The sequence below is a fragment of the Canis lupus genome, chromosome 34, assembly GCF_003254725.2.
Source record: "Canis lupus dingo isolate Sandy chromosome 34, ASM325472v2, whole genome shotgun sequence".
Taxonomy (NCBI): Eukaryota; Metazoa; Chordata; class Mammalia; order Carnivora; family Canidae; genus Canis; species Canis lupus.
The window spans coordinates 4302389-4324099 of NC_064276.1; positions in this window are offsets into that span (position 1 = coordinate 4302389).

The window sequence follows — 21711 nt, forward strand, 5'->3', positions numbered from 1 at the left end:
CCTAACACTCTTTGTTTTTGTCCCACTCAGCTGTTTTCACCTTCTCAAAGGTGCCATCGTCCTCCTACCATTTTGGCACTGTCCCTGCTTTCTTTGCCCTTGGCCTGGGTGCACCCTCACATCTTCACCTTGTCTCCCCTCCCTGTAGTTTGAGATGGAAGCTCTTCCCCTGGGAAAGGCAGATGTTGCCTTTTCAGAAAAGGCTCCTTGTCTCCCCTTGAGGTCACCCCCCCCCCCTGTCATCTATACCATGAACACCTTGGATGTTTCCTTTGTAGCATTTATTCAGGTGGTAATTTGGTGTTCATTTCTGGAACTCTGATTTGTGTCCATTCCCCCAGTCAGACTGTAGTAGGCTAGGGAGATCTGGGGCCATTTGGGGTCAGGGTGGGGGGTGACGTTGCACTATTTTCTCACCACTGGGTACAACTCTAGGGCCACCCCCATGAAACGTCCCCTAGCAATCTACATGCTGTGTGCATAAGGCTCTCAATACATGCATTATAGACTGATTTCTTTTTTTTTTAATCTTTCAGCATTTTATTAGAGTTAAAAGTAATTCACATGCCACCATCACCATAGTGTTACATTATTCTGTATTTGTCTTCTCATTCACCCTTACCAATGAGATTTATGCTTTCCTGTGTGTTCCTACTCTCATTCAGCTTGTTTTCATGTCAATCTGGAGAACTTCCTTCATCGTTGCTTATATACCAGGTCCAGTGTGGGCAAACTCCCTTAGTTTTTGTGTCCTCTAAAAGGACATTCTCTTCATTTTTAAAGTAGAGTCTTCCCAGGTACAGTATTCTTTATGGACAGTTTTGTTTTACCTTTCAGACTTTGAAAGTATTCTTCAACCCTCTCCTGGCCTGCGATATTTCTGCCAAGAAAGTCACTGATAGTCTTCTTGCTGCTTTCAGAATTCTCTCTTTAACTTTTGACAATCTGATTACAGCATGCCTCAGTAAAAATAAATAAAATAATTTTAAAATAAAATAAAAAGAAAGAAACTTTACAGGATTTTTGCAACCTATGCATCGCAGGAGTCCCAGAAGGAAAAGAGAAAGAACAAGAGGTAGAAAGATTATTTAAAGAAGTGACCAATTGATATTTGAAAAAAAAAAAAAAGAAGTGACCAAACACTCCCGAATATTGAAAGGAAAATAGGCATCCAGATCCCAGAAGAACACAAGACCCCAAATAGGTTGAACATACAGTGGATTGATTAATTTTTAAAATAATTCAAGAGAGTGTGGGAGGTTTAGGATAGTAGAAGCCTTTTCCTATTTCTTAGAAGCTCTAGAATTAGCAGAGTACCTAGACTCTCTCAGGCTTTGGGAAAGCAACTCAACAGAGAAAATGTAGGCAGGGTTGTATAAATTTTTTTCTGGCAATTCACTCGTTGTGCCTGTTAACCTTTTTATCAGCAGAGCTAGAGCAAGGGGAGAAAAGGAGGTATTTCAGGCGGCCGTTGTGGATGGGAAGGATGGGTGGGAGGAGACAGGGGGCACTGGAGCAGGAAGGGTGGCCTGGGTAGAAGGGACGTCTTGGTGGGGATGTAGAGTAGAAGACTTAGTGTTACGAGTCAGGCCTGTCCATTCAGCTCCTTCTAAGCCCCAGCTGTGCTGGTCTACTTGTGGCTGGCCCACTTCCCAGGGCACTTTCTACCCTTCAGCCTCTATTTGTGGTCCTTGCCATGTTGTTTGGCCTCTCGCCCCTTTCCTGGAGGATTCCTAGCTTTTGAGATTCCACTCAAACTTCCATCTGTTGCCTTTCCTTTTCAGGCAAACTGACCCTTTCTTGTTTATGCCTGTGTTGTATCCACATATAATTCTATTCTTCTAGTTGTGTCTATTATAACTCATTGCTCTGGTTTATTTCCAGGTTTTCCCCTGCTGCTAGACTGTAAACTCCTCTGGATAGCTCCAGGTTTTATTTACCCTTTGTCCCTAGTACTAGCTCAATGACAAGCACACAGTAAAGGTTGCAGAAATGGTTATGGTTGGAACACATGAATCAATGAGGAACAGATGGTCAGGTGTGGCTTAGGTGGCTGGAACACCACCATTGATGTAAAAAGGGTGGAGAAGCCTTATGTGACGCATGGTAGGGATGACAAGCTATCACATAGCTATCAAATGTCAATGGAATGAATGCAGTAATGAAGGGAAGATAAAGAAGATTTGACTTCCTCTGTGGTCAGGGTGCTGATGGAGCAGAGAAAGATTGGATGGGATTTGTTAAGAGATAAAATGTGAGGCATATTTGAAAATCATTTGAAATCTTTGTACTGGAACAAAAAACTCCTATTCAGCGACTTTGCACTAATATGATCATGAATGCTATTACGATATGAACTAGTTTCAGACCAATTGGCTGATAGATAGTGTAAAGAATAAATATAATTGATATCTGCATGTAATTATCAGTATGTGGTGTGACCAAGTTACCATTCAGTGAAAATCAAAGCGATGTCTGGGTACAGAAGGTAGAGACTCTCCAATCCTGCTGATAGAGTGTAAATTGGTTCCATTACTTTGGAAGACAGTTTGGCAGTATCCATTCAAGTGAGCACACATATATTTTATGCCTCAGCAATTTCACTCCTAACAGTAAAGTGTGAATGTGGGCACCAAGGGATGTATATGAGAATGTTCGCAGTGGCGAACCATTCATAATGGTCCTATAAACTTGAAGCAATTTGAATGTCCATCACTAGTAGAATGGATACATTTTGGTAAATTTATGAAATGGACTTCTACATAGTCATGAAGACCAGTGAAATACTGCAGCATGAAACAACACAGATAAATCTCACAAACGTAACGTCAAAAGAAAGCAGCCAGACAGAAAAGAACACCATACTGGGAGATTCACCATTTATATGAAGCATAAAACAAGGGAAACTCCAGTGAATTTAAAGTCCACAAGTTATATTTGGGGGGACATTGGGGGCAGTTACTGAGATGAGGCTTGAAGGGGCTTCTGGGGCTTGGAGTTGTTCTATTTCTTGACTCAAGTGACAGTTACGTGGATGTCTTACTTTTTGACAGTTCATTAAAGTGTACACATGGGCCTTGTAAGGTCTCCATATATGTGTTGAGCTGCAATGAAAGAGCTTATCTTAAAAATATAAATGACATTTTGTATTTTAGTATGAAGACAGGTACCATCCTCAGGTTTCTTAATATTATTTCTTTGTGATGAACCAGTTCTTTGATGTTGTTCATAATTTTATTGACTTTTCTTCCCCGTATTCCTTTTCCTTATTTATTTGCAAATGGGTTTTCAAATGACTACTTTGATAATTCTAACCTGTGTTTTATACTTTATATACGTTTATCACGCAAAGGCTCTCCTTCCTTCAAAGATTAATTTGCTACAATGTATTCCTCCTCCCACCCCCAGCTTTTCTGACTCAATGGCACATATTTTTCTCCAAATTAATTTTCAGTTGATCAACCTATTCTTTTTCTCTTAAAGGATAAATTTACATTTTAATTGAATGCTGGTATAGACCAATTGATGGAATCGTACCTTTTCATACTCTAGCTTATTTTCCCCTCTGACTTAGACCATATCTAGTTCAATTTCTTAAAACACCCAAACGGAACACCACCACATAACTGAAAAAATGTTTGATCAGAGTCAATTAGAGCAGTGTTGCAGAAACAAAGTTATGGTATATTATAGCAAGAGATTGGATTCTACTACACTAAATAATTTGTGTTGCGACTACAGTGATATCTACATAAAGCAAATGAAAGGAATTAATATTCTCTCTAGTTAGCCAAGTCAGCAGCCTTTGAATTTCAAAGTGATCACAAATCTTGTGTTTTTAACCAAATGGCTGCATTTATATTTAGCTTTCCTTTAAAAGAGAAATTATAACTTCATAATGATTGTCAAAAAAATCAAAATCTCTTTGAGTATCTATAATGTATTGAACATTGGCGAGGGAGTATAGGGTATAGTATAGTATAAGAACACAGGCTTGGGATCACCCTGCTGATGTTTGAATTCCAGCCCATCGCTGAGACCTTGGGCAAGTCACTTACCCTTTTGATATTTTAGATTCTCTGTCTGGAAAAATGGTTCCCTGGTCTGTAAAAGATGAAAAGAGTTATCCATGCATAGCCCCTAGAAGAGTGCCTTGAATACAATGGGCACTCAGGAATGCACGTTGTCTTGTTGGTTTAGTTGCTATTGTTATATCTGTGTTATGACTGGTACACTATTATTTAGGACAGAGAGTGACTGTCAATTTAAAATGTAAAGCCACTTTAATTTGTGTGTAGTAAGAGTCCATGTGACAATAAAAAGGACAACTTGAATGATAGAGAGTGTATAAAAAATTTTTTGACGTACAGCTACTTCTTAGAAAAAGGTCAGTTATTTTGGAGCTAGCATTTAAATAAGGGTTATTAGCTGAAAGAAGGAAATTAGAGTTGGCAAGTAATGACTACTGATTGCCATTCTGACAGCCTAATAACAGTTGGGGTGACAGGACAGACGGCATCTATCCATTAGGATTTCTGCGGAATGGTACCTTAGTAATCGATAATAGCAATTTATGTTTCATCATGTAACAGTTAAGATCAAAAGGTATCAAGTTGCATATTCCATTATATTTACCCTAAGCACAGGAGAAAGTCTGGCTAAGAGCCTCAGAGTTGCCTCCCTAACCCACAGCTGACCATAGATGCATGTGTAAGCCCAGGCAAAGCCAGAAGAACTCGTAGCTGACTTGCAGACTCAGGGGAAATTAAACGCTTCTTGTTTAAGGCCCTCCTTACAAAGCCATGGCTCACTGATATAATCGATTTCACAGGGCTGAGGAGCTTTGCCTTAAGATATTGGTGATACGTCCTGAAAGTCTTTGAATTCTCCAGTGTCTGTGATCATGTACATGATGTCTATGGCATCAGTGCGAAGAATGCTCCTGGATCCCCCAGGTGCGCCTTCTAGTTTGTGCCTCTTTTGAGCTCTTACCTGACATATGGTATCTCTGATGATCAACTTGGTGTTAGTCTCTCCTTGTCAACAGGTATGCCTTTGTTTTGTATGCCAGACATCCCTTATCTGCCTTGGAATTCTCAAGATCTAGTTTTGGGCTAGCCCTTGATTTTAACTTTGCTACCCCAACATTGGCACTGGTAGCTGGACGGAGTCGGTGTTGTTGTCCACACCACTGGTTCATATCCAGGGGCAGTTTGGCCACTCAGCAGACATTTGGAAGTGTCGAGAGACATTTTTGGTTGTCACAGCTGGGGGAGATGGTGTCATTGGCATCAAGCAGACAGAAGCTATGGATGCCGCTCAACATTCTACAATTCCTAGGAGAGCCTCTGTACAACAAAGAATTACCCTGCAAACGTATCAGTAGTGCTGAGATCAAGAAACGCTAGTGTAGATCTAGCACAGAGAATGGTCCCCTCAGCAGTGAAGCCTTTAATCTCCCACAGCTGTGAGGTTGAGGCTTCCACCTCTGTGGCCCTGCTATTCTCATAGCAAGGCGCAGGAGCAAAGGTTCGCTCTTTCTGGTAAGTTGTGCTTCATCCAAACTGAGCCAAAACTCTTCACAAAGCAGGTGTCCTCCCCAGAGACCGTGAAAGTCTTTTCATGATCCCATCTCCTACTCAGCTCCACGACTCATCATCATACCAAAATTACTCAGAGACTAATCCGTAATTCCACAGCCTGGGGCCTCTGGAAAGATCCTTACAGACGCTAAACATTTTTACCTCTTTAATTATATTTTAAATATGACTGAGCTTAACAACTGGTTTAAAACACAACAATCATAGCTTCCTTCAATGGGGTTCAGGTTTGTGGAGTTTGAGTTTATTAATCCTTTTTCAGAGGACGATAACTTTGTTTTGTATTGCTGATAAAGGAAAAACCACACCAAACTCTGAAGAGGGACATCTCTGTCCCATTAGAGGGGTAGGGACATTCTGAGGATCTGTTTTTAATCAGTTATAAACAGTAGGTTCCACTGATACAGAGCCTCTGGTTATCTAGTGAGAGAATGCACATCTTGACCCCGTCAGAGAGATGGCTCCCACAGGCAGAGAGAAAGCTGCAGGCTTTCACCACACGATTTTACCTTCCTGCTCCTGCAACTGGTGGTGTATGCGTCACTGACATGCGTGGATGCGGCCGGAGTCATCTGTGCCCATTGCTGCCACCGCGTCTGGTTTCTGCAGGGATGGCTGAGCATGAGGCCACTGTAGGTCCACCAGGATGACAGTGGGAAAGGACCGCTGGATGCAGACAGGAGTTGGAGGAACTCAAGAGAGGCAAAGTGAAGCTTGCCCATGTCCCTTCCCAGCTCCATCCACACCAAGGGGGGACCTGCAGGAGAAGCAGATGCCCTCCACCATGAAGCTGCATGTGTGCCTGGTCTAGGCTTTGGACAAGCTGAAGAAATCTGCAATAATTTTTATTTTTTTCTTACTTTTACTATTATTTTTAAAATATTTTATTCCTTTATTTGGGAGAGAGAGAGAGAGAATTTGACAGCGAACATGAGCAGAGAGGAGGGGCAGAGGGAGAAGCAGATTCTCACTGAGCAGGAAGCCTGACGCAGGGCTCAATCTCAGGACCCTGAGATCATGACCTGGGCTGAAAGTAGATGCTTCACCAACTGAGCCACCCAGCCCCCCCCCCATTTTTATTTTTTATTTATTTATTTTTTTAAATTTTTTATTTATTTGTAATAGTCACAGAGAGAGAGAGAGAGAGAGAGGCAGAGACACAGGCAGAGGGAGAAGCAGGCTCCATGCACCGGGAGCCCGACGTGGGATTCGATCCCGGGTCTCCAGGATCGCGCCCTGGGCCAAAGGCAGGCGCCAAACCGCTGCGCCACCCAGGGATCCCCCCACCCTTTTTATTAAAAAAACAGTTTCACATTAATATATTATTTATATTGATTACTGAGTTTTGGTTCCTCAGTAAATTTTGCACCCTGGGACAAATGCCTCACTCTGCTAGTGAACACTGGGGAACTACCATCAAGGTGAGCCAGGAGGTCAGTGATAATGTTCATGTGCAGTCGCTGTGCCTGGACCCCAGCATGGACTCTCAGAGTGTAAAAAGATATAGCTGCTACTTCACTTTTGCATTCATTCCATGGCTCATGCAAAAATGTCTCTGTGGCCAACACTAGCCCAGAACCACATGGGGAAGAGAACACTGGGAAATGTGCTCTTAGCTTAGCTTAGCTGATGCAGTTCAAAGGCACTACAACATCCTGTTTTGCCCAATTTTATTTGCCTGTGTGAAAGATGCTGATGGGTGTCTCCAGGCTCCAAAAGTTTCTCTGAAAGCACATTCGCAGGATGTTGAGTTGCTCCCTGTATTCCAAGCCTTACACAGCCGCTATGTTTGGAACCTATTGTAACTAACACTTTTATAGCTATGAACCAAGAAAGATGATGTAATCACATGACCTACACAAAAATGACCCCAAACTAAAGACAGATAGATAGGTTCGAAAGGCTCATCTCATCTAAATGATTGACAGCTGCTGCTTAGATGCAAGTGTTCTTGGATCACGTCCACAGGCTGGGATTCCATGTTATTTGTCCAGTTCTGTTTAGATGCTCATGCATGTGGAGTCTGGTTAAGTAGCTCAAGGCGCTAATGTGCAAAAAGCAATCTAATGATCTTGATCAGTCTTCCAGGGACCATGTTCAATGACGTATCCTATAGGTGCTGGTGCTGGCTGTGGAGTAGAGTATCGAAAGGGAAACCTTCCAGCAAAGTGGAGAAATATTTGAAAACCTCTTGGTGTTTTACCAGCTTAACACCCTGGATGCAGTTCAAGATGAACCATTTTATAATGCATGCTACTCTCTGCTGAATTGTGCGATGTGGAGGTGATTGTATTTGTTTTCTGAACCCATGAATTGAGTGAGAGCCCCCAAATGACTCATGTTCCCCACACATGGCAGTCACAATGCTTCCCATTATTGGCTTTCTTTGGAGCCAGTTTTTGTGGATTATGCCTAATTCTGGGGGAAGAAAATGACAGCCACATGCTGTAATGTGTCCTCTTCCTCTGGTTCTTTCCTGTGGCAAGATTTTGATCCATTTCTATGTTAGGAGGTGAAAAACAGCTGAATTTAGGGCTCCTTCCTTCCCCCTCAACCTCTCAACCTATGATAGGAACTTGAAAGATGTGATACTCTATTGATGTTCAATTTGGGGAGTAGAAAGGAGTTGCCTTACCAAAAAAAAAAAAAAAAAAGAGGAAAAAGAAAGAACAACTTTTACACTTTTATCTCAGTGGGAATTTCATGCTGAGTTCTGATACATTAAGCGGTCCCTAGACAGAAATTTGAAAATACTTCCAGCTGTTTAATTTCAGTTGGCTCTGTGGAGATGAGAGCTGCCCAGAGCACATGCAAGTCAGCCATTCACCCAGAGGACAGCAGTTAACACGCCAGATAGCCCTGAGCAGCATGTCAGGGAACACTGTCACTGCCAATGACAGAATTAGTTCTGGGATGTACCCCTAAATGTATTAATCAGGAGACTGCATGTGTGTATTCTAATACCTATAGTTATGGCTATTCAAAGAGTACAAAGAACTGAAAGAGAGAGGTATATTTTGCATATATATTGAATTTTATTCACAGAGACAGTACTAAAATTTACTGGAAAGTTGGAAATATTTCTAAAATTTCTTTTATATCCAGAAAGAAGGAGGAAGAAGAATTAATCAATAGTTGGAAGTATGGTTTAGTGAGAAACCCAACTACATCCTACAACAATGAGAACATGCCTAAGTGTTCATTCCTCATGAGCAGTAGATTTCAAGAGAGGCCAGTTGTGAAAATATAGACCTCTGTGTTAAATTCCCATTTCAGGAGGAGTCTAACATCTGAGTAATTATATTTGAATCAGCAGCATTTGCAGACCGTGGTTTCCTATTCCTGTCTGAGGGGTTGTGCACAAAATATGGAAGAGGGACATTAAATGTGTATCTCTAGGACTCTATTCCTCATGGCATGTGTTGATGCATTTGGGAATACTTTGTATCCTGAGTATGCATCGTGCTTTTGTTCCTTTCCTTTACCTGAGTAAACGCTTCAGAACTGAACATGTGTGAGTGCTCAGTGCACTGCATTTGAACATGAGGAATATTATTTAAGATCTCTGCAGCTCTACAGCCTCCCTTTAGTTTCTGGTCCCTTCCTACTTCTGATGCATCTTCCACAGCTGTTGTCACTATCTTTTTTAGTCCCTCCTGGGAAGTGGTACCCATAACTTTTAAAATTAAGAAGTCATTAGGATGGTATGATTTGCATTTTTAGGTTAGCTCCTTCCATCTGTTTTCCATAAAAGATAATTCTGCAAAGCAAATTTGGCAAGATTTTATTTAATAATAATATATTTTAAAACCCACTAGCAAAGGCAATGATCATCACAAATAGAATGGGAGAAAGACGGTTCTGCTGGAATGTGACAGATTTTGCTTTAGGACTAGATGGAATGTTCCATGTGGCTTCAGTGAAGGATGGATTTCCTAGCCAAATTTGCAAGAGAACGATTATGGACATCAACAGTCATCACTACAGGGGAAGGAGACTGGCAGATCTGGAATTCCCATTTTAAGGATAATATAAAGAAATAAATACAGGAACTATCTTATTTGCTCTAGCCGGGTGTCCCCACATTATTTGAGTGCAGCAAGTCCACTGGTTCACTGTCTCAGAATATTGGCTGAATGTTTAAAACTTTCAAACATCCTTGAGTGTCATCCTTTCCCCCTATGCTTTGCAGGGGTTAGCTTCCCCAAGCACATGGCCAGTTTCCATGAGTTCCAGGTTCCTTGTTCTTCTGGAGTGTCTAGGCAGGATCTTTTCTTACCCTGTCCACTCTTCCCTGGATGTAGGGTTTCTGATCAGCACTGGGGGCTCTAGGTGCCTGGAGAGGGTGCTGCTCTCTCTGTATGTCTCATCAGACAGCTGGAGTGGGGCAGGGTCCCTTTCTTTTTTCTTTTTCTTTTTTTGTTGAATATGTTAATGTTTATTGAGTAAAATAACTAGCTGTTCCTGGTGTACCAATTTGATTAATATCTAAATTCTAATAAAGAAATGAAACTTGCTTATTATACAGTTTAAATATTTATGTTGGTAGACCAACAGAAAAGTTTTTTTATTTTTATTTTTATTTTTTTATTTTTTAATAAATTAATTTTTTATTGGTGTTCAATTTACCAACATACAGAATAACACCCAGTGTTCATCCTGTCAAGTGTCCCCCTCAGTGCCTGTCACCCACTCACCCCCACCCCCCACCCTCCTCCCCTTCCACTACCCCTAGTTAGTTTCCTAGAGTTAGGAGTCTTTATGTTCTGTCTCCCTTTCTGATATTTCCCACACATTTCTTCTCCCTTCCCTCATATTCCCTTTCACTATTATTTATATTCCCCAAATGAATGAGAACATACACTGTTTGTCCTTCTCCGATTGACTTACTTCACTCAGCATAATACCCTCCAGTTCCATCCACGTTGAAGCAAATGGTGGGTATTTGTCATTTCTAATAGCTGAGTAATATTCCATTGTATACATAGACCACATCTTCTTTATCCATTCATCTTTCGATGGACACCGAGGCTCCTTCCACAGTTTGGCTATTGTGGACATTGCTGCTAGAAACATCGGGGTGCAGGTGTCCCGGCGTTTCATTGCATCTGAATCTTTGGGGTAAATCCCCAACAGTGCAATTGCTGGGTCGTAGGGCAGGTCTATTTTTAATTCTTTGAGGAACCTCCACACAGTTTTCCAGAGTGGCTGCACCAGTTCACATTCCCACCAACAGTGCAGGAGGGTTCCCTTTTCTCCGCATCCTCTCCAACATTTGTGGTTTCCTGCCTTGTTAATTTTCCCCATTCTCACTGGTGTGAGGTGGTATCTCATTGTGGTTTTGATTTGTATTTCCCTGATGGCAAGTGATGCAGAGCATTTTCTCATGTGCATGTTGGCCATGTCTATGTCTTCCTCTGTGAGATTTCTCTTCATGTCTTTTGCCCATTTCATGATTGGATTGTTTGTTTCTTTGGCGTTGAGTTTAATAAGTTCTTTATAGATCTTGGAAACTAGCCCTTTATCTGATATGTCATTTGCAAATATCTTCTCCCATTCTGTAGGTTGTCTTTTAGTTTTGTTGACTGTATCCTTTGCTGTGCAAAAGCTTCTTATCTTGATGAAGTCCCAATAGTTCATTTTTGCTTTTGTTTCTTTTGCCTTCGTGGATGTATCTTGCAAGGAGTTACTGTGGCCAAGTTCAAAAAGGGTGTTGCCTGTGTTCTCCTCTAGGATTTTGATGGACTCTTGTCTCACATTTAGATCTTTCATCCATTTTGAGTTTATCTTTGTGTATGGTGAAAGAGAGTGGTCTAGTTTCATTCTTCTGCATGTGGATGTCCAATTTTCCCAGCACCATTTATTGAAGAGACTGTCTTTCTTCCAATGGATAGTCTTTCCTTCTTTATCGAATATTAGTTGACCATAAAGTTGAGGGTCCACTTCTGGGTTCTCTATTCTGTTCCATTGATCTATGTGTCTGTTTTTGTGCCAGTACCACACTGTCTTGATGACCACAGCTTTGTAGTACAACCTGAAATCTGGCATTGTGATGCCCCCAGCTATGGTTTTCTTTTTTAAAATTCCTCTGGCTATTCGGGGTCTTTTCTGCTTCCACACAAATCTTAAAATAATTTGTTCTAACTCTCTGAAGAAAGTCCATGGTATTTTGATAGGGATTGCATTGAACGTGTAAATTGCCCTGGGTAACATTGACATTTTCACAATATTAATTCTTCCAATCCATGAGCATGGAATATTTTTCCATCTCTTTGTGTCTTCCTCAATTTCTTTCAGAAGTGTTCTATAGTTTTTAGGGTATAGATCCTTTACCTCTTTGGTTAGGTTTATTCCTAGGTATCCTATGCTTTTGGGTGCAATTGTAAATGGGATTGACTCCTTAATTTCTCTTTCTTCAGTCTCATTGTTAGTGTATAGAAATGCCATTGATTTCTGGGCATTGATTTTGTATCCTGCAACGCTACCAAATTGCTGTATGAGTTCTAGCAATCTTGGGGTGGAGGCTTTTGGGTTTTCTATGTAGAGTATCATGTCATCAGCGAAGAGGGAGAGTTTGACTTCTACTTTGCCAATTTGAATGCCTTTAATGTCTTTTTGTTGTCTGATTGCTGAGGCTAGGACTTCCAGTACTATGTTGAATAGCAGTGGTGAGAGTGGACATCCCTGTCTTGTTCCTGATCTTAGGGGAAAGGCTCCCAGTGCTTCCCCATTGAGAATGATATTTGCTGTGGGCTTTTCGTAGATGGCTTTTAAGATATCAAGGAAAGTTCCCTCTATCCCTACACTCTGAAGAGTTTTGATCAGGAATGGATGCTGTATTTTGTCAAATGCTTTCTCTGCATCTAATGAGAGGATCATATGGTTCTTGGTTTTTCTCTTGCTGATATGATGAATCACACTGATTGTTTTACGAGTGTTGAACCAGCCTTGTGTCCCGGGGATAAATCCTACTTGGTCATGGTGAATAATTTTCTTAATGTGCTGTTGGATCCTATTGGCTAGTATCTTGTTGAGAATTTTTGCATCCATGTTCATCAGGGATATTGGTCTGTAATTCTCCTTTTTGGTGGGGTCTTTGTCTGGTTTTGGAATTAAGGTGATTCTGGCCTCATAGAACGAATTTGGAAGTACTCCATCTCTTTCTATCTTTCCAAACAGCTTTAGTAGAATAGGTATGATTTCTTCTTTAAACGTTTGATAGAATTCCCCTGGGAAGGCATCTGGCCCTGGACTCTTGTGTCTTGGGAGGCTTTTGATGACTGCTTCAATTTCCTCCCTGGTTATTGGCCTGTTCAGGTTTTCTATTTCTTCCTGTTCCAGTTTTGGTAGTTTGTGGCTTTCCAGGAATGCGTCCATTTCTTCTAGATTGCCTAATTTATTGGCGTATAGCTGTTCATAATATGTTTTTAAAATCGTTTGTATTTCCTTGGTGTTGGTAGTGATCTCTCCTTTCTCATTCATGATTTTATTAATTTGAGTCTTCTCTCTCTTCTTTTTAATGAGGTTGGCTAATGGTTTATCTATCTTATTAATTCTTTCAAAGAACAAACTCCTGGTTCTGTTGATCTGTTCCACAGTTCTTCTGGTCTCAATTTCGTTGAGTTCTGCTCTAATTTTAATTAACTCTCTTCTTCTGCTGGGCTTAGGGTCCATCTGCTGTTTTTTCTCTAGCTCCTTTAGGTGTAAGGTTAGCTTTTGTATTTGAGTTTTTTCCAGTTTTTGAATGGATGCTTGTATTGCGATGTATTACCCCCTCAGGACTGCTTTTGCTGCATCCCAAAGATTTTGAACGGTTGTATCTTCATTCTCATTAGTTTCCATGAATCTTTTTAATTCTTCCTTAATTTCCTGGTTGACCCTTTCATCTTTTAGCAGGATGGTCCTTAACCTCCTCCTGTTTGAGGTCCTTCCAAACTTCTTGTTGTGATTTAGTTCTAATTTCAAGGCATTATGGTCTGAGAATATGCAGGGGACGATCCCAATCTTTTGGTATCGGTTCAGACCCGATTTGTGACCCAGTATGTGGTCTATTCTGGAGAAAGTTCCATGTGCACTTGAGAAGAATGTGTATTCAGTTGAGTTTGGATGTAAAGTTCTGTAGATATCTGTGAAATCCATCTGGTCCAGTGTATCATTTAAAGCTCTCGTTTCTTTGGAGATGTTGTGCTTAGAAGACCTATCGAGGGTAGAAAGAGCTAGATTGAAGTCACCAAGTATAAGTGTATTATTATCTAAGTATTTCTTCACTTTGGTTATTAATTGGTTTAAATATTTGGCAGCTCCCACATTGGGGGCATATATATTGAGGATTGTTAAGTCCTCTTGTTGGATAGATCCTTTAAGTATGAGATAGTGTCCCTCTTCATCTCTCACTACAGTCTTTGGGGTAAATTTTATAAGGATATAAGGGATATAAGGATGGCTACCCCTGCTTTCTTTTGAGGACCATTTGAATGGTAAATGGTTCTCCAACCTTTTATTTTCAAGTTGTAGGTGTCCTTCTGTCTAAAATGAGTCTCTTGTAGACAGCAAATAGATGGGTCCTGCTTTTTTATCCAGTCTGAAACCCTGCGCCTTTTGATGGGGTCATTAAGCCCGTTCATGTTCAGAGTTACTATTGACAGATATGAGTTTAGTGTCATCATGATATCTATTCAGTCCTTGTGTTTGTGGATTGTTCCACTGAACTTCTTTTTAAAGGGGAATTTTAAAAGTCCCCCTTAAAATTTCTTGCAGAGCTGGTTTGGAGGTCACATATTCTTTCAGTTCCTGCCTGTCTTGGAAGCTCTTTATCTCTCCTTCCATTTTGAATGAGAGCCTTGCTGGATAAAGTATTCTTGGTTGCATGTTCTTCTCATTTAGGACCCTGAATATATCCTGCCAGCCCTTTCTGGCCTGCCAGGTCTCTGTGGAGAGGTCTGCTGTTACCCTAGTACTCCTCCCCATAAAAGTCAGGGATTTCTTGTCTCTTGCTGCTTTAAGGATCTTCTCTATCTTTGGAATTTGCAAGCTTAACTATTAAATGTCGAGGTGTTGAACAGTTTTTATTGATTTTAAGGGGGGATCTCTCTATTTCCTGGATCTGAATGCCTGTTTCCCTTCCCAGATTAGGAAAGTTTTCAGCTAGGATTTGTTCAAATACACATTCTGGCCCTCTGTCCCTTTCGGCGCCCTCAGGAACACCAATTAAACGTAAGTTTTTCTTCCTCAGGCTGTCGTTTATTTCCCTTAGTCTGTCTTCATGGTCTTTTAATTGTCTGTCTCTTTTTTCCTCAGTTTCCCTCTTTGCCATCAACTTGTCTTCTATGTCACTCACTCGTTCTTCCACCTCGTTAACCCTCGCCGTTAGGACTTCTAGTTTGGATTGCATCTCATTCAATTGATTTTTAATTTCTGCCTGATTGGATCTAAATTCTGCAGTCATGAAGTCTCTTGAGTCCTTTATGCTTTTTTCTAGAGCCACCAGTAGCTGTATAATAGTGCTTCTGAATTGGCTTTCTGACATTGAATTGTAATCCAGATTTTGTAACTCTGTGGGAGAGAGGACTGTTTCTGATTCTTTCTTTTGAGGTGAGGTTTTCCTTCTAGTCATTTTGCTCAGTGCAGAGTGGCCAAAAACAAGTTGTATTGGGAAAAGGAGAAAAAGAGAGAGAAAGAAGCAAAGAAAAGAGAAAAAGAAAAAAGAAAAGAAAAAAAGAAAAACGAGAAGAAAAAGAGAAAAAAAAGAAAGAAAGGAAAAAAAAGGGTGGGGGAAGCAAACAGAAATAAAAAAAAAAAAAACATGGGGGAGTATCTTTTGATTCTGTATACTTTAAGTCCCTTGACTTCCCCTGGAACTTGTCCGTCTAGCTGGTCTTCTGGGGGAGGGGCCTGTTGTGCTGATTCTCAGGTGTTAGCACTTGGGGGAGCTGCTCAGCCCCCTGCCTGGTGCAGGGCTCAGTGGGGGTTGTTTACCCCGTGAGGTCCCAGGAGGAACAACCGCAGTGGCGGGGCCAGCTCTGCAGCCCTGGAGTCAGCCCCCGCAGTAGCTCCGGATCTCTCTGTCTGCAGGGCCTGGAGGCTCCAGGCGGGGCCGCTGATCTGCTCAGCTCGGGGCAGGAGCGTCCTTGCTGTCCTGGGCCCTCCCGGCCTCTGCCTGTCCCGGGGGGAGGCCGGATCCTGGGCTGTGTCCCGGCGCCCTGTGCTCCGGGGCCTGCGCTGTTGGATTCGCGCTCCCGCCCGCAGCCCCCTCCGCAGTGCCTCTTCCTCTGCCCCAGCCCCTCCGAGCTGCTCCGGGTCCCGCCGTGCGCGTTGCAGCCCTTAGGGAGCTCGGCGCACTCTCCCGGGGCGCAGGTGTCTGTTAGTGTCCCCGGGAGTCCGAGGGCATCCCCGCCCTCCTGGGTCCTGCTCCACCTCCCTGCGAGCCCCTTTCTGCCCAGGAAGGTTGGTGCAGCTCCTGCTTCTCCGGGACGGGGCTCTCCTGTCCTGGGGACACTCACCCCAGCCTTAGCCTGGCTCCTCGCGGGGCCCCTCCCCCTTGGAGGCCTTTTGTTTCTTTATTTCTTTTTCCCCATCTTCCTACCTTGATAGAAGCACGAACTCTTCTCACTGTATCATTCCAGCTGGTCTCTCTTTAAATCTCAGGCCGAATTCGTAGATTTTCAGGGCAATTTGAAGGTTATCTAGGTAATTTGATGGGGACAAGTGACTTGGGGACCCTACTCTTCCGCCGTCTTGCCCCTCCCCCCTTTCTTTTTTCAACCTGGCTTCTTAAGTGCTCAGGAGCCACCACACTGGTTATATAGTGTCTTCCCTGAAGAGCTGGGGGCAATTTAAGATGAGAATTACAATGCAAGAATGGAGAGGTTAAATGTAGGTTCACCGTAGAGCAGTTGCCAGAGGTCTACAGAGAAAGCATGTAAAGGGTTAAAGCTTCTCCAAAAAAGTTCACCATAACCATCCTGTCCTCACTCCAGGGCTCACCTGTCATCCTGTCCAGTATGTAACAATAAATAAAAATCTCTTTCTTCTAGGGGTGCCTGGGTGGCTCAATCAGTTAAGCAACTGATTTTGGCTCAGGTTGTGACCTTAGGGTCTTGAGATGGAGCCCTGTGTCAGTCACCACGCTCAGCGGGGACTCTACTTGAGATTCTCTTTCTCCCTCTCCCTCTCCCACCCTGTCCCGCACATGCACACACTCTCTCCCTCTTAAAAAACAAAACAAAACAAAAAACAAAAAAAACCCTCTTTTTTCTAGCCTACCACAAAAATTGTTATTCCCTTTTGAGGAACAGTCATACTCCTTGTTCCTATGCATCTCCCCTCCCCTCCCAGCAGCCCTCATGTCTGAGACACTGGGTCATGGCTAACACCAGAGTTTTGGCAAGATGGTCAGGGCTGGCACTAAATTCCCCTTCTTCCCCACAAAGCCCAAAACAGTTTTCAGAGGGAGACTAGGTAATCTCATGCTACATAATGGACTTTGTGGCTCCCACAGCCCTCTGAAGCCCCACATGTGAATCCTTTCCTTATGCAGGAATTGGATCAAGCTAACAAAAGAGTGTGTCTCCCAAGGACCAATAACACTCTCAGTGACCAGTCTAGATATGAAGTTGCAAGTTGGCAGCAGGGGGCTGAATTCAGGTGATAGAATGAAGTTGTAAAAATATCTGAATTTGACTTTCTGTTGGCAGGTTGTCCCCTTTCCAGTTCACTATGGTCCTCACCACTCCCTGACGACTCTTGCTTGCTCCCCTGTTGATTTTACCTACCCAGGTCCTAAAGTCATTTCAGTGTGTGATCAAATGGAAGAGGAAGATGATGTCTAACTGCCTCCCCCTTCCATGAAGCCTGTGAAGGCGATGTGCACAGTAGGATTTCTTGCTCCTATTTGGACTTCACAGACCCAGAAAAGAGCCACCTCCCCCTTCGTGGTGTCTCTCTTAGAACAAGATATTTCGGAAGGGTGGTTATTGTCTGAACAACAAAAATCCCAGGTCTCAGGGGTAAGAGTCTTATGCTTAATGGACTGATTTAGTTTCAAGACCAAAAGTTGACAGAATCATATAAAAGGTGAGATCAAAGTATGATCTTTAAAAATCTTTCACCTGGACTTAGAAATGGAAACAGAGAAGATGAGGGAGATTGATCGCTCAGACAGAGTGGAGATTTCATGTAAAACTCCAAGTCCAGGGCTTTCACTTGTGTATCAGTAAATCTCCTGGCATGGGGACTCAGACACAACATGAACCCAAGTAAACTTTGGACCAGGAATAAAAATAATTTAAAAAAAGAAAAAAAAAGGGAAACCATCTGGCAGTGAGCTCTTGGTAGGACTTTGAGATTCCACTCTGGCCCTGATGGTCTAACTCAGAGCACAAAACACAACCTGAGTGTCAGCCTGATAAGTGGATACAAGGAAGCCAGTGAAGAAAAATGCAGTAGTCCTAGAAGTCTAGACTTCTAGATTTTGCAAATTTGTTTAAAGACAATCACAACAATAGTTCTTCCTGATGGGTATAGCATTGTCAACAACTTACTTTGCCGTATAGGCAAAGTTAAAAACAAAACAAAACTAGTGCCACCTACTAGCTCCATGATTTCCTAAGAGAAACGACTTTTAAAACCAAAGAAGTAGGGTTGACATAATCTGAAAGTGAGAACAATTCTTACACAGAAAAATAATTGTCCAACTTATACCAATAAGGTAAGAAAAATGAAGGGCACAGTTTAAAATATCAAATGTAAAAAAATATCAAATGCAGAGAAGATGCATTACATGAGTTTATGTTGTGTATTTTGCTTTTACAATAATTTTGTCTGGGAAGATATCGTAGATGCTATAAAATAAGGTGACCCTCAATTACCCAAATTGTTCCATGTTTTTATCACAGTCACTATTGAAGATGCAGTTAGTATGAGAGTTTTGATAGTATTTGCATATTTGGAATATTCTTGCAACCTGAGGGGAGGTCAAACAAACAAACGAAACAATAGCCCTTTTCCTCCAGTGGCTTCTCTGGCTCTCCCTGTGCAGAGCAAGAAAAAAGGAGGCTAGATACTTAGGGTTATTACATAGAATCCAAGAGGAGCCTTTTAGGATTGCCAGTCTGGAGTCCTGAGGGCCCTTTGGAGACAAAGCGAATATGCCAGCGAGATATGTTGGGAAAGGACTGTTGGGGGTAGCAGAATGATTTGCAGAGACATCTGCCATATTGACTTCAGGACTGCCACTCATTAGTTTCAAACTCAAGACAAGTTATGTAGCCTTCCAAATTCTTTGTTTCCTCAAATATAAAGTGAAATCCAGAATAGTCCTACCTCATTGGGTTGCTGTGAGGATTATCTGAACGGTGAAGTCTTTGAAGTTCTTAGGGGTGGTCCTGATGTGCCATAAACCCTCAAAAGATGGTTGCATTTATAATTAGGCCAAGTGTTATCTGACATATTAATGATTAATGGAATTAATGGATGACTTAACGATAACAGGGCACCAGTGAATTTTAAGATTAGACTTGCTATTTCTCCAAGTCAACATGGGTGTGCCTTGACAGGTAATGTGATTATGTCCTTTGCCTACATATATTAGTTCCCCAACTTAATTAACAAATTATTTCTTCATGTGCCAGAATTAGACTAATTAATCTACCTAACTAAACTTTTATTAGTTGTCTGAGAGTGGGATACATGTACAGGTGAAATTTATTTCCAGACATATCTGCCTTTCTTTATATTCATGTATCATATTTCAATTTTATTATTATTATTTTTTTAATAATAAATTTATTTTTTATTGGTGTTCAATTTACCAACATACAGAATAACACCCAGTGCTCATCCCGTCAAGTGCCCCCCTCAGTGCCCGTCACCCATTTACCGCCCCCCCCCCACCCTCCACACCTTCCACCACCCCTAGTTCATTTCCCAGAGTTAGGAGTCTTCATGTTCTGTCTCCCTTTCTGATATTTCCCACACATTTCTTCTCCCTTCCCTTCTATTCCCTTTCACTCTTATTTATATTCCCCAAATGAATGAGAACATATAATGTTTGTCCTTCTCCGAATGACTTATTTCACTCAGCATATTTCAGTTTTAGATAGAAAATCTCAAAGTTGTTGTAAAGGCAGTAGGAAATAAAAAGGGTGAGGACTATTTGAATATACCAAATTGAATGCCTAATTCTAGCCCATTTATTCTGCTTTCCAGGTTATAATAAGGATTTTGATTTTTAAATTATTACAATTATTACACTGGCTTCAGAAGAAGACTTTTTCAAAGGGGAAAATGATTATGAAAATTAGAACCTGTGGCCATATATATGATTCTGTCTTTGTTGATGTGAACTGCTCTGGGGGAATTCATCCTTCAATCTAGTTCATGGTAACAGTCTAGAAAGTAAAAAGTTACATAGTGGGGTGTGAATTACATTGCCATGTCTATATGCTGATTGCTAAGTTCTCTGAATTACGTGGAAACTTTTGAGAAAAATTGCAGGAAATATTTTCTTGTTTTTTGAGAACACAATACTATAAGAAGTGTCCATAAGCCTGGAAACAAAGATAAGTATATGTAAAGTTATTTTTGTTGATCTAGAGAAAAAGACTATCTACTATATTAGTATATTTAGATACACACACATACATTTATAACTTTATTGTATTTTTTTACATTTGTTTTTATTTAAGTTCGACTTACCAAAATATAGTATAACACCCAGTGCTCATCCCGTCAAGTGCCCTCCTCAGTGCCCATCACCCAGTTACCCCATCCCCACCCACCCACCTCCCTTCTGCAACCCTTTGTTCATTTCCCAGAGTCAGGAGTCTTTCATGGTTTGTCTCCCTCTCTAATTTTTCCCACTCATTTTCTCTCCTTTCCCCTAGAGTCCCTTTCACTATTTCTTATATTCCCCATATGAGTGAAACCATATGATGATTGTCCTTCTTCGACTGACATATTTCACTTGGCATAATACCCTCTAGTTCCATTCACGTCAAAGCAAATGGTGGGCATTTGTCCTTTCTGATAGCTGAGTAATATTCCATTTGTGTACAGACCACATTTTATTTATCCATTCATCTTTCGATGGACTTTGAGGATCCTTCCACAGTTTGGCTATTGTGGACATTGCTGCTGTGAACATTGGGATGCAGGTGTCCTGTCGTTTCACTGCATCTGTATCTTTGGGGTGAATCCCCAGCAATGCAATTGCTGGACCATAGGGCAGCTCTATTTTTAACTCTTTGAGGAACCTCCACAGTTTTCCAGAGTGGCTGCACTAGTTCACATCCCCGCCAACAGTGCAAGGGGTTCCCCTTTCTCCACATCCTCTCCAACATTTGTGGTTTCCTGTCTTGTTAATGTTCCCCATTCTCACTGGTGTGAGGTGGTATCTCATTGTGGTTTTGAACTGTATTTCCCTGATGGCCAGTGATGTGGAGCATTTTCTCATGTGCTTGTTGGCCATGTGTAAAACTTCTTTGGTGAAATTTCTGTTCATGTCTTCTGCCCATTTCATGATTGGATTGTTTGTTTCTTAGGTATTGAGTTTGATAATTTCTTTATAAATTTGGGAGACTAGCCCTTTATCTGATATAACTTTATTATATAATAATATAATCTACATTTTTAAAGTCAGCAATGAGTCAAGTTTATTTGCAGTCACTTTATTTCTATTCATTTTTTTTCTGCCCTGAACATATGTCCATATTGGAGATTTACTGTTTAATCCTTGTGTTTGTTAACAGTAGATTAATTATAATATTTTGGTTGAATTGCTCATTTCCAAGGATGTGGGCAGAGATCATGTCTTAGACATATTAAAATACTCAAGGCATTTTAGTGTGGTCATTTGCCCATAGAAAATGCTTGACAAGAGTGCCTAGATGGCTTAGTGGTTGGGCATCTGCCTTGGGCTCAGGGCATGATCCCAGAGTCCCGGGATCGAGTCCCACATCAGACTCCCCAGAGGGGGCCTGCTTCTCCCCCTCCCTGTGTCTCTGCCTCTCTCTCTGTATTTCTCATGAATAAATAAAGAAATAAAATCTTTTAAAAAAGAAAATGCTTAACAGTGGTTAAACTGAACAGCCACTATCAAGCAAGAGTTCTCCTC